Source organism: Aegilops tauschii, chromosome 2 (assembly GCF_002575655.3).
Source record: "Aegilops tauschii subsp. strangulata cultivar AL8/78 chromosome 2, Aet v6.0, whole genome shotgun sequence".
In the NCBI taxonomy this organism is placed as follows: domain Eukaryota; kingdom Viridiplantae; phylum Streptophyta; class Magnoliopsida; order Poales; family Poaceae; genus Aegilops; species Aegilops tauschii.
Genome location: NC_053036.3, coordinates 96,091,711 through 96,105,418, shown reverse-complemented (window position 1 = coordinate 96,105,418; position 13,708 = coordinate 96,091,711). Strand labels below are relative to the sequence as shown.

The 13,708-nt window shown below is 45.8% G+C and overlaps 1 pseudogene; it reads right to left on the bottom strand.

Moving 5' to 3' along the window:
• Nucleotides 1–4,716: 4,716 nt before the first annotated feature.
• LOC109759659 (ethylene-responsive transcription factor 1-like) lies at nucleotides 4,717–7,083 on the bottom strand (annotated as a pseudogene).
• Between the last annotated feature and the right edge of the window lie 6,625 nt (nucleotides 7,084–13,708).

The window sequence follows — 13,708 nt, the reverse complement described above, 5'->3', positions numbered from 1 at the left end:
ATCAGTAATATGTAAATCCAATTCTTGTGGCAAGAGAACCCACCTAATGAGTCTAGGTTTAGCATCTTTCTTTTCCATAAGTAATAACAACATGATCGGTGTGAACAATAACTTTAGAATCAACAATGTAAGATCTGAATTTGTCACAAGCAAACACAACTGCTAAAAATTCTTTTTCAGTAGTAGCATAATTTCTTTGGGCACTGTCTAGAGTTTTGCTAGCATAATGGATAACATTTAATTTCTTATCAACTCTTTGTCCTAGAACAGCACCAACAGCATAATCACTAGCATCACACATAATTTCAAAAGGCAAGTTCCAATCAGGTGGTTGAACAATAGGTGTAGAAGTTAAGGCTTTCTTAAGTGTTTCAAAGGCTTCTACACAATCAACATAAAAAACAAATGGAACGTCCTTTTGTAAAAGGCCTAGAAATTTTAGAGAAGTCTTTAATAACATTCCTATAGAAACCAGCATGACTGAAAAACTATGAATACCTTTAATATCTTTAGGACATGGCATTTTCTCAATTGCGCCAACTTTAGCTTTATCCACCTCAATACCTCGTTCAGAAATTTTATGCCCCAAGACAATACCTTCATTAACCATAAAGTGGCACCTTTCCCAATTCAAGACAAGATTAGTTTGCTCACATCTCTGCAAAACTCGATCAAGGTTGCTTAAGCAATCATCGAAAGAAGATCCATATACAGAAAAAATCACACATGAAAACCTCAACAATCTTTTCACAAAAATCAGAGAATATAGAAGTCATACATCTTTGAAAGGTAGCAGGTGCATTGCATAAACCAAAAGGCATACATCTATAAGCATAAGTTCCAAAAGGACAAGTAAAGGTGGTTTTCTCTTGATCAGGTTGTGAAATAGGTATTTGAGAAAAACCAGAATATCCATCAAGGAAGCAAAAGTGTGTGTGCTTTGACAATCTTTGTAACATCTGATCAATAAAGGGCAAAGGGTAATGATCTTTTCTAGTTGCTGTATTTAATTTTATCAAAATAATTACTACTCTATATCCAATAACAATTCTTTGTGGAATAAGTTCATTCTTATCATTAGGAACAACAGTAATACCTCCTTTCTTAGGGACACAATGAATGGGACTTACCCATCTACTATTAGCTATGGGATAGATTATACATGCTTCGAGAAGCTTTAATATTTCACTTCTTACCACTTCTTTCATCGTAGGATTCAAACATCATTGATGATCAACAACGGGTTTAGCATCAGGTTCCATATTAATCTTGTGCTAACAGAGAGTGGGACTAATGCCCTTAAGATCATCAATAGTATATCCAATAGCAGCTCGGTGCTTCTTCAGAATTTTCAATAATATTTCTTCTTCATGTTCTGAAAGGTTAGCACTAATAATATTTCTCATCAAGATAAGTATATTTCAATGTGTCAGGCAATTGTTTCAATTCGAACACAGGATCACCTTTAGGTGGAGGTGAACCTCCTAGAGTTTCAATAGGCAAATTGTGTTTAAGCAAGGGTCGTTGTTCAAAGAAAATCTTATCTATCTCATGTCTTTCATGCATATGCATATCATTTTCATGGTCTAGCAAATATTGTTCTAGTGGATCAGTAGGAGGCACAACAATAGAAGCAAGACCAATGTTTCATCCTTGCTAGGCAATTATTTCTTATGACGTTGTCTATTAAACTTGGAGAAATTAAATTCATGAGACTCATCACATAAGCTAACACTGACGGTTTGCTTATGACAATCTATGGTGGCATTGACGGTGTTCAAGAAAGGTCTACCAAAGATAATGGGGAAAAAGTCACCTTGTGGGGAACCAAGAACAAGAAAATCAATAGGATATTTTATTTTCCTACACAAGACTTCAACATCTCTAAAAATCCCAAGTGGTGTGATGGTGCCTCTATTAGCGAGTTTAATAGTAGCATCTATATCTTCTATTTCAGCGGGTGCTATGTCATTCATAATTTCTTGGTATAAAGTAAAAGGAATAGCACTCACGCTAGCACCTAAGTCACATAAACCATGATAACAATGATCTCCTATTTTAACTGAGACAACAGGCATGCCAACAACAGGTCTATGTTTATCTTTCTCATCTTTAACCATAGCAACACTAGGTTCTTCTTTAATTTGTTCAACAGGTTTAGGTGCTCTAATATTACTTTTGCGAACCACAGTTGAAACCTTAGCATGTTCCTTTATCCTAACAGGGAAAGGTGGGTTTTCAACATAAGCAGTAGGCACAATTGGATCAACATCGTAAATAATAGTTTCATCTTTAGCTATTCTCATTTCTTTAATTATTTTTCTTTAATAGGGGGATGATATTGAAACCACTTCTCCTTAGGGAGATCAGCATGAGTAGCAAATGATTCACAGAAAGAGGCTACTATCTCAGAGTCAAGTCCATATTTAGTGCTAAACTTTTGAAATGCATCGGTATTCATAAAAGATTTAACACAATCAAAGTCAAGCTTAATACCTGACTCTTTACCTTCGTCGAGTTCCCAATCTTCAGGGTTGCGTTTAATTCTTTCTAAAAGATCCCACCTGAATCAATAGTCTTCTTCATAAAAGAACTAGCACAAGAAGTATCGAGCATGGATTGGTCATCACGAGAAAGCCGAGCATAAAAATTTTGAATGATAATTTCTCTCGAGAGCTCATGATTGGGGCATGAATATAACATTGATTTAAGCCTCCCCCAAGCTAGAGAGATACTTTCTCCTTCACGAGGCCAAAAATTATATATGTAATTCCAATCACGATGAACTAGATGCATAGGATAATTTTTTTGGTGAAATTCCAATTTCAATCGATTCTAGTTCCAAGATCCAATATCATCGCATAGCCTATACCATGTCAATGCTTTTACCTTCAAAGATAAAGGGAAAACCTTCTTCTTAGCTTCATCTCCGAATAAACCTGCAAGCTTAAATAATCCACAAATTTCATCCACATATATCAAGTGCATATCAGGATGTTCCGTTCCATCTCCAGCATAAGGATTAGCTAGCAGTTGTTCTTTCATACCCGAAGGAATTTCATAACCAATATTTTCAGTTGGTGCAGTAGGTTGAGGGGCAACTAATTGTGGTTCCGGTCGAGGTGAAGATACCCCAAACAAACCCCTCAAAGGATTGTTCTCCATAGTAACAAGTGACAATATATTTCAGCACGTAGTAATAATTTTTCCTTACCAAGAGTGCTTCACTCCCTGGCAATGGCGCCAGAAAAGAGCCTTGATGACCCACAAGTATAGGGGATCAATCATAGTCCTTTTGATAGTAAGAGTGCCAAACCCAACGAGGAGCAAAAGGAAATGACAAGTGGTTTTCAGCAAGGTAATCTCGGCAAGCACTGAAATTGTCGGTAACGAGTAGTTTGATAGCAAGATAAATTTGTAACGAGAAAGTAACGGTAATAGTAAATAAAGTGCAGCAAGGTAGCCCAATCCTTTTGAGGCAAAAGTACAAGCCAAAACGGCCTCTTATGATAAGCAAAGCGTTCTTGAGGGTGCACGGGAATTTCATCTAGTCACTTTCATCATGTTGGTTTGATTCATGTTCACTACTTTGATAATTTGATATGTGGGTGGACCAGTGCTTAGGTGTTTTTATTACTTGAACAAACCTCCTACTTATGATTAACCCCCTCGCAAGCATCCGCAAATACGAGAAAAGTATTAAGATAAAATCTAACCATAGCATTAAACTTTTGGATCCAAATCAGCCCCTTACGAAGTAGCCCATAAACTAGGGTTTAAGCTTCTGTCACTAAAGCAACCCATCATCTAATAAATACTCCACAATGCATTCCCTTAGTCCCTAATAAGGTGAAGTGCCATGTAGTCGACGTTCACATGACACCACTAAGGGAACCACAACATACATATCATCAAAATATCTAACACATATCAAGTTCACATGATTACTTGCAACAAGATTTCTCCCGTGACCTCAAGAACAAAAGTAACAACTCACAAATGATAATCATGCTCAAGATCAGAGGGGTATTAAATAGCATAATGGATTTGAACATATAATCTTCCACCAAATAAACCATATAGTAATCAACTACAAGATGTACTCAACACTGCTAGTCACCCACAAGTACCAATCTAAGGTTCCGGTGCAAAGATTGAACACAAGCGATGAACTAGGGTTTGAGATGAGATGATGTTGTTGAAGATGTTGATGGAGATTGCCCTCCCAAAGATGGGAGAGTTGTTGGTGGTGATGATGACGATGATTTCCCCCTCCGGGAGGGAAGTTCCCCCGGCGGAATCGCTCCGCCAGAGGGCAAAAGTGCTCCTACCCAAGTTCCGCCTCAAGACGGTGACGCTTCATCCCGAAAGTCCCCCTCCTGATTTTTTTCTAGGTCAAAATGACCTATATACCAGAAGATGGGCATCGGAGGTGGACCGAGGAGGGCACAACCCACCAAGGCGCGCCCATGTGGGTTGTGCCCACCTGGTGGGCCCCCTCTGGTAGTTATTTGCTCCAATAATTCTTAATTATTCCAAAAAAATCTCCGTGAAGTTTCAGCTCATTTGGAGATGTGCAGAATAGGTAACTCTAACGTAGCTTTTTCAGGTCCAGAATTCCAGTTGCCGGCATTCTCCCTCTTTGTGTAAACCTTGCATATTATGAGAGAAAAGGCATTAGAATTACTCCATAAAGCATTATTATGCATAAAAACATTATAAATAACAGTAGGAAAACATGATGCAAAATGGACGTATCTCACCCTGAGGCACATAAATATTCATTAGGCTATCAATTAGCTCATCCATGCCATCAACCATAAGATATCTCATCCAAGGTTGAAAATTGACAGCATTATTCTCCATAACAGGAAGCACAACTGAGTTATAGGTGTTATTCTTGACAAGCACAAATTTTGCTCCTTCAACAATGGTAGAAATGGGAGCAATGGATGATATATCTGGAGTCTTGGTGTCATACTCCCAACCCAATTCAGAGCAGCCAAAAGAGTTGCTTCACTGGTCAGAGTACACATCCATAACATGAGCTTCGAAAGGGGCAGCAGAGTTTATTGCGGGAACAAGTGGCTGGTATGATGCATAGTGAGTTGATCCTACTAGTTCCTCTGGAAAGTTAACCTTGTACTTCTTGCCATAGATCCTGCGTGCTTTAGCATCATAAGCTCTTGCAGCTTCTTCAGCACTGTTGAAAGTACCGAGCCAAATATGGACACCCTTGCTGCTAGGATCTCTGATTTTAGCAGCCCACTTACCCAAGGGGCGCTGATTGAAATCCCCGAATTGGTTCTTTCTCTTCCTTTTTGCTGGCCTTTCTGAAGGACCATCAAAACCAGCAGTAGGCATGGTGCTTAAGTCATCTGCAATGGAAGATCAATGTCAATGCTAAGAGGTACCAACACAGACAAATTTCTCTCACAAATAGTAAGCATTTTGTCATGAATTTATATGTAAAATATAATGATCGTCATGAACACTGACCATGATGGGTCAAGTTTGGGTGAAAGCATCATCAGTCACCCACAAAAATAAAATAAGAATCGCAACTTAATAAAAAGAATCTAGGGTTCTCATAAACATACCTCATGTTATAGACCTTTGACATCATTCTGCAATTATTAATCTGCAAATTGCATTATAGATGATGCAGCATCATGGATATATTTTTTAGTCGGATTCAATGACTAGTAGAATAATCATTTAGACTGATCAATGAACCAAGCATAGAACAACTCCTCACGCACACCTACAACCATCTAACAAGAAAACAATTCAAGAGGCCCAGACCTCGACAGAAATAGCCTACCAACCGAACACAACAGAGAAATGGAAAAAGCCTAACCCTTCACCCGAATCACTCCATGATAGCACATCCAATCCAAATTCTCTAAACAAACAGGAGTAACACCGCCCAAACATAGTGTTCCAACAACAACCCCTACACATTTTCTCTTCCTACCCAATCGAACAATCAAACAACCATTTTCGAACAAGTCACACAATCTCCTATTTCTACTATCTCCATCCTGGTTTACTAGCCCCACTCGTATTTTTGGGTCATATTTTTTACCATGATTTTAACTAATAAAATATAAGTTGAATGTAGCAAAATAATATCAAAACTACACTCAAATAAGAATCCAACAATATAAATTTTTTATTACATGCATTAAGATTTTACTAGTTAATGAAACTTTGACCAGAAATAGGATGAAGACTGATAAACCAAGATGAAGGTAATACACGGTCAATTGCTAAAGGTAATTATAAGCAGCTTAAAAGCTAGTCCAAGCGACCCGGGGCCAATACCTTGGGAGAGGAACCTCTTGACGGCGCCAAAGGGCTTGATCCCGATGACCTCGTCATTGTCATCCTTCTTAGTCACCCCACCGCGGCCAAGCTCCAAGTCATAGTCCCCGGAGTCAACCTCGAAGTTCTCAAAGTCAGCCTCGAAGTCCTGCTCGTCGTTGTCCAGCCCGAGTCCCCTGCGCTCGACGTGTCCGGTGAAGCGTAGGCCCCCATTGCCACCCCACCGGGGCTTCTTCTCACTACTGCAGGATGCTGCTAACGCGGCACTACGATCAGAGACCCTTCGACGAAACTGTGTGTGATGCCATAATCGCAAATGGTGGTGTAAAAAAACGTCAAAAAAGGTGCAAAATGTTTGCGATGGAGGATGCATCAAACACGTTTCAGATTTTAGTTGCGTGTGCGATGGAGGGCATATGGTTCAGATCAATTAACTGTTTGTGATGAGGAGGAACAAAAGAAACGGGCAGCCAGATGAAGGTGTGTGCGATATACAGCATACAGTTCACTTGGATGAACTGTTTGTGATTAGGCAACACAAAAGAAACGGTCAGCCAGATCAAGGTGTGTGCGATATACGGCATGCGGTGCACTCGGATGAACTGTTTGCGTTGAGACATGAGAACCGAAACGGTTCAACTTAACAAGATGTGTGTGATACGAGGCAAACAGGTCTGTAATCGGAAACGTGTGCGAAGACCGATAACAACACAGATAATTACTGCTAACAAGTTGTGAGTGTTGTGAGCAAACCATTGCTGGTATAGAATTGTGAATGATTGATGAAAACATCACCGACGGGTTCTGTTGAGGATATAGACCTTAGAGTCACCCGCCAGGAGGGGCCGGGTTACTCATATGGTCATTGCCAGAAGCCCGGCGCCAAGCAAGAAGACGGTGGGCCAAAGATGGGCTTAAGACCCGGATATGGCATAAGCCCGTAGTTACAATCATCATTATGGTAGAACTTGTAGTGCAAGGCAAGAATAGTTGAGAGTCCAAGCCGGACACTCTTATGAGCCGGCCGGGACTCTGAGAGCTGCTGGGCGTCAGCCTCCTTATATAAAGGGACGACCCGGTAGCGGTTTAGGGACAAGAAAAGATCTCTTCGAGAGCCAGGCATAGCAGTTTAGCTCCCTGGTCATCGAAACCCTAATCAATACCACCTCAACTGGACGTAGGCTTTTACCTTCACCGTAAGGGGCCGAACCAGTATAAACCATCGTGTTCCTTGTCCCGCTTAACCCCTTCAAGCTTCCTAGCTGCGATGGCTCTACGACTAAGTCCTAGCTCAAGGACATCTGCCATGACAATTCCACGACAGTTGGCGCCCACCGTGGGGCCAGCGCACGGTGGATTTGAGTTCTTGAAGGGCAGCTTCGAAGGGCTCAAGGGATACGCTGTGGGCCGGATGACCAAGAGTCGTCGCGGCAAGCTCTACATCGACGATGCAAACTGGGGCCCCGACGTCGGCTCAATTGAGTACGGGTACCGGGTCCCCTTCGGTGGAATTCATGTTTTCATTGGCAAGATTGGTGAGCCGGGCCCTGAGCCGGATCTCTGCGCCGATCTCATCGAGACGGCTCAGCGTGCACGACCCGCCCGGGCCCGGCCTGCCTTACGGCATGCTTTTGTGGATGTATCCATGGAGGGCTCTCTGATCGATCTGGATCTGGTGATGAGGCGGCCGCCGGCTCTGACGGCGAGTCGTCCACCGATGAGTCAAACTCGTTGTATCAACTTCAAGATGGCAGGCTCATGGGTTGTTCCGATGGTGACAGTATTCCAGACCCGTTTGAACCGCCAAGTCTGGTTGGAGTCTTTATGGCCGGTGCACAGCCTGTTCAGAACCCCGCTGCTGGAGCGGGAAACCCGGTGCCCTCACCGGCTCAGGTACTAATGGATCTCACGGACAAGATGACGGCTCTGTTAACCGCCACGGTTGACCCGGCAGATCAAGCTCAGCATGATGCGGAAGTGGCGCAGTTAAAATTGGATCTGGTGAAAGCTAAGGAGGATCTGGCAGCAGAAGGGATCAGGATGGCTGCGGAAAGGGCGGCTCTCGACGCCCAAACCCAGTTGATTCAAGCGCAGTCCTTCCGGCTCATGATGGATCAAAACGCGTCCAATGAGGTCCTGAGAAGGAGGCATCAAAAGGCCCAATCTCGACTCCCTCCGCTTTACGATCCACGAAACCTCTTCAACACGCCAGGTGCAGGGTCTAGTCACCCGCCAGGGGTCATAGTGCCCGGGTCTGGGACCCCTATTCAGCCACAAGTGATGGGGCCTCCCCGGGTGCCCCCTGCCCCGCCTCAGTACGTGCCAATAACCCCGGGTCATTATAATAACCCACTGGAGAACATGGTCGCCGCGGCGGCACGGCTGGCGGCTCTCCCAGTTGACGGCGACTCTCCGACGGCTATTGAAACCCGCCGGGTCAGGGAACTCCTTCAGACAGCACTGGCGCAGCAAGAGGCGTACTCCTACAGCCGGGACAGGATCCACTCGACCCCTCGTCCAGGCCGGAGCCGGAGTTACAGCAGGCGCATGGTCTCAGCGACCTGCTCAAGTAACGTCCGACGCCATGACCCGCCCCCTGGCCATGGCCCGGCTCACAACGGAGCCTTTCACGCAACAGACCAAGACAGAGCACGGCAAGAGGCGGAGCAGGTGCCCCAACTGACGGCTTACCAGACTCCCCCAGCTTATCCGACGGCTTCCGTCGACGTGGGTATCCCTACCAGGACTGGGGGTGTCCCTTGTTTAGTGCCAGCTATCCGCAACGAACGTCTACCCAAGGACTTCAAAGGCCCTAGGAAGGTGCCTAATTACACAACAGACTTACAACCCGCAGCCTGGATCGAGAGTTATGAGATGGCTATGGAACTGCTGGAGGTCAGTGAGGCGGCCATGGCTAAGTACTTCACCATGATGTTAGATGGGACTGCTCGCACTTGGTTGAAAGGGCTACCACCGAATTCCATTGGGTCTTGGGCTGAGCTGAAGGCCCGGTTCATCCAAAACTTCAAGGATACTTGTAGGCAGTCTATGTCAATTGTGGATTTGACTAACTGCAAGCAGCAGGAGGGTGAGTCTACGACACATTGGGTTCGCTGGGTTAAGGAGATAATACATTCATCGGATAAGATGGACGCCGGCTCTGCAGTCTTAATGTTGGAGCAGAATTGTCGTTTTGTGCCCCTGAAGATGAAAATCGGGCGGCTTAAGCGCGACTGCAATGATATGGGTACACTGATGGCGGCCCTTGTCAAGTACGCCGATTCTGATGGTACCAAGGACCCCGCTTCAGATGATGAAAGGACAGGGAAGGGAAAGAAGAACGGCAATGGCAAGGGTCCTCAGCATAACCCGGGGAACCAAGGAGGAAGCAAGCGCAAGGCCGATGGCAGCCTAGAGTTTGTGGCCAACGCCAGCTCACAAGGTAATAACCAGCGACATAAGGGGAGGCCCCCTCCCCGAGGCGGCGGGTCAGGCCCGACGCTGGAGCAGCTGCTGAATGAGCCTTGTCCAAGGCATGGCTCTGGAGAGAAGCCAGCAACTCATCTATGGAAGGATTGTGCAATCATGAAGGCCTTTAAGAATTACAATGGCCCGGGCGGCGGCTCAGGCGCCGGCGGCTTTCATGGCCCGGGCGGCGGCTCAAACTCTAATCCTCAGAACGGTCAAGGGGGCTTTAATCAGCAGTCTGGCCAGGGTCATCAACAGCAGCAGGGGGTTATCAGACCAATCCAAAGCAGCTTACCGGTGGACAGTACCATGTATTTACCACCAGTCTGTGTAAGCGAGATCAGAAGCTTCATAAGAGGGCTGTGAATGCTGTTGAGCTGGCGGTTCCACGCTACTTGCGGTGGTCTGAGCAGCCTATAGTATGGAGTAGAGAGGATCACCCTCCCCGGGTGGACAATCCGGGTCACTTGGCCTTAGTGGTGGCTCCTCAGGTGGGAGGATATAAGTTCACTAAGGTACTCATGGACGGAGGCACCAGCATCAACATCCTCTATTATGAGACTTTTCGCCGTATGGGGTTGGTTGATAAGAATCTCAGCCAGTCAAACACTATCTTCCATGGTGTGGTACCTGGTAAGTCGGCTTATCCAGTCGGCAAGATCGAGTTGGAAGTGGCCTTCGGAGATGAGAACAACTACAGGGTGGAAAAATTGACCTTTGAGGTAGTCAAGATAAGAAGTCCGTACCATGCCATATTCGGGCGGCCGGCTTACGCCAAGTTCATGGCACGGCCGTGTTACGTATATTTACAGCTCAAGATGCCGGGTCATAATGGGACCATTACGGTTCACGGCAGCCGGAAGGTGGCCTTGGAATGTGAGGAAGGCGATGCAGCTTATACAGAATCTGTTTGTGCAACAGAGGAGTTGAAGTTTTACAAAGACAATGTTGACCCAACAGATATGACCTCTCTGAAAAAGCCGACTGCGGAGCATGAGCCGGCAATGAAATTTAAGTCGGCTGATGAGACTAAACTTGTTGATTTCGTTCCAGGAGATTCATCTCAGCAGTTTAGCATCAGTGCCAATCTGGATCCAAAATAGGAAAACGCGCTCATCGAGTTCATCCATGAGAATAGGGACATCTTCGCATGGAAACCTTCCGACATGCCAGGTGTACCTAGAGAACTCGCTGAGCACACTCTCAATGTTGATCCGAAATTTAAGCCGGTCAGGCAGTTCCTTCGGCGGTTCAATGAGGAGAGGCGGAAAGCTATTGGTGAAGAGGTGGCTCGGCTCTTGGCGGCCAGGTTTATTGTTGAAGTCTTTCACTCAGAATGGTTAGCTAACCCGGTGCTCGTACTCAAAAAGAACGGCACTTGGCGTATGTGTGTGGATTACACGGACTTAAACAAGGCATGTCCGGCTGATCCTTTTGCCCTCCCCCGTATTGATCAAATTATTGATGCTACGGCAGGTTGTGCGCGCTTAAGTTTCTTGGATGCTTATTCCGGATATCATCAGATTAAAATGGCAGTTAAGGACCAGGAGAAGACGGCATTCATCACTCCCTTTGGAGCCTTCTGCTATGTGTCTATGCCCTTTGGACTCAAGTGTGCACAGGCGACTTACCAGCGTTGTGTGCAGAACTGTCTTCATAAACAGATTGGGCGCAATGTTCATGCTTATGTGGACGATATTGTGGTTAAATCTATAAAAGAGGAAACCCTGATAGATGATTTGAGAGAAACCTTTGATAATCTCCGGGTTTACAAGATGATGCTTAACCCGGCCAAGTGTGTTTTTGGTATTCCTGCAGGCAAACTCTTGGGTTTTTTAGTTTCTGACAGAGGCATTGAAGCTAACCCGGAGAAGATCAAGGCCATCACCTCCCTGGCTAAGCCGGCATGTATAAATGATATTCAGCGCTTGGCGGGTCGCATCGCTGCCTTAAGCCGGTTTATAAGCCGTTTGGGTGAGAAGGCCATGCCATTATATCAGTTGATGAAGAAATCTGATAACTTTGTCTGGAATGATGCAGCTAATACTGCCTTTGAGGATTTGAAAAAGCAGCTGGCAGAGCCCCCAGTCCTCGCTGCTCCGGTTGATAAGGAGCCCTTATTGTTGTATGTGGCTGCTAACACGCGAGCCGTCAGTGTGGCCGTGGTGGTGGAGCGCAAGGAAGAAGGTAAGGAGCATCCGGTTCAGCGGCCGGTTTATTATGTCAGCGAAGTGTTCATTGAGTCCAAGCAGCGGTATCCGCATTGGCAGAAGCTTGTTTATGGTGTGTTCATGGCGAGCCAGAAGCTTAAGCATTATTTCCAGGGTCATCCCATCACTGTGGTCAGTTCTGCCCCTCTTGGTGATATCATCCAAAACAGAGAGGCCACAGGGAGAGTGGCTAAGTGGGCTATCGAGCTCGGACCTCATGGTCTCAAATATGTGCCACGCACTGCTGTTAAGTCTCAGGCCTTGGTGGATTTCATCAATGATTGGACAGAGTCACAAGTGCCCAAGCAAAATCCGGATAACACATATTGGACTATTCACTTCGATGGGTCCAGGCAGTTGGAGGGCTCGGGGGCTGGTGTTGTATTGGCTTCCCCTAAAGGTGACAAGTTTCATTATGTGCTACAATTGATGTTTCCTTGCACCAACAATGCAGCTGAGTACGAGGCTTTGCTCCACGGTCTTCGGATGGCTAAGGAGATGAGCTTGAGCCGGGTAAGGTGTTTCGGTGACTCAGACTTGGTGGCTCAACAAGTATCAGGCAAGTGGGACTCTAAGGACCCTCTCATGGCGGCTTATCGCCGCGAAGTTGATGCCATTGCTGGGCACTTTCAGGGCTACCAAGTAGAGCACATTGATCGCAGGAAGAACGAGGCGGCTGATGCCTTAAGCCGGCTAGGATCCCAGCGAAAGCCGGTGCCGCCTAATACTTTCCTGGATGTCCTGTATAATCCTTCTGTTAAGTTGCCTACAGAGGAAGACTTGGCTGTCCCTGACCCGGAGGCACGACTGGTGGCGGCTCTCCACATCATACCGGACTGGACAATGCCCTATCTGGCTTACATAACCCGGGGCGAGTTGCCTGAGGATGAAACTTTGGCCAGGCAAATAACCCGGTTGCATCACCGCAGTGTTACGGGAGCGTTTCAGCGTTGTGTTTCCCCTGAGGAAGGTCAAGAGATCTTGCGTGAGATCCATGAAGGGGATTGTGGCCATCACGCCAGCTCAAAGTCTCTTGTGGCCAAGGCTTTTCGTCATGGTTTTTATTGGTTGACGGCTCATGCTGATGCAGAGGACTTGGTCAGTAAGTGTGATGGCTGCCAAAGGTTCTCGCGACGGGCTCATGTACCGGCTCAAGAGCTGAGGATGATCCCAATTACTTGGCCCTTTGCGGTCTGGGGGCTTGATATGGTTGGGCCTTTCAAAAGATCCAAGGATAAGAAGACCCACCTTTTGGTGGCAGTTGACAAGTTTACCAAGTGGGTTGAAGCGGAGCCAGTTAGCAAGTGTGATGCAGCCACGGCGGTTCAGTTTATGAAAAAGGTGATCTTTCGCTTTGGTTTTCCACACAGCATTATAACTGACAATGGCACCAATTTATCCAAAGGCGCCATGGAGAAGTTTTGTCAACGAGAGCATATCCGACTTGATGTTTCGTCGGTGGCTCATCCTCAATCCAATGGTCAAGCCGAGAGAGCTAATCAGGAGATTCTGAAGGGCATCAAGCCCCGGCTTTTGGTCCCTTTGCAACGGACGTCGGGTTGTTGGGTGGAGGAGTTACCCTCCGTGTTATGGAGCATCAATACTACTCCTAACAGGTCTACGGGATTCACCCCTTTCTTCATGGTTTATGGAGCAGAAGCAGTCCTCCCCAGTGACATTCGTCATGACTCGCCTCAAGTGGC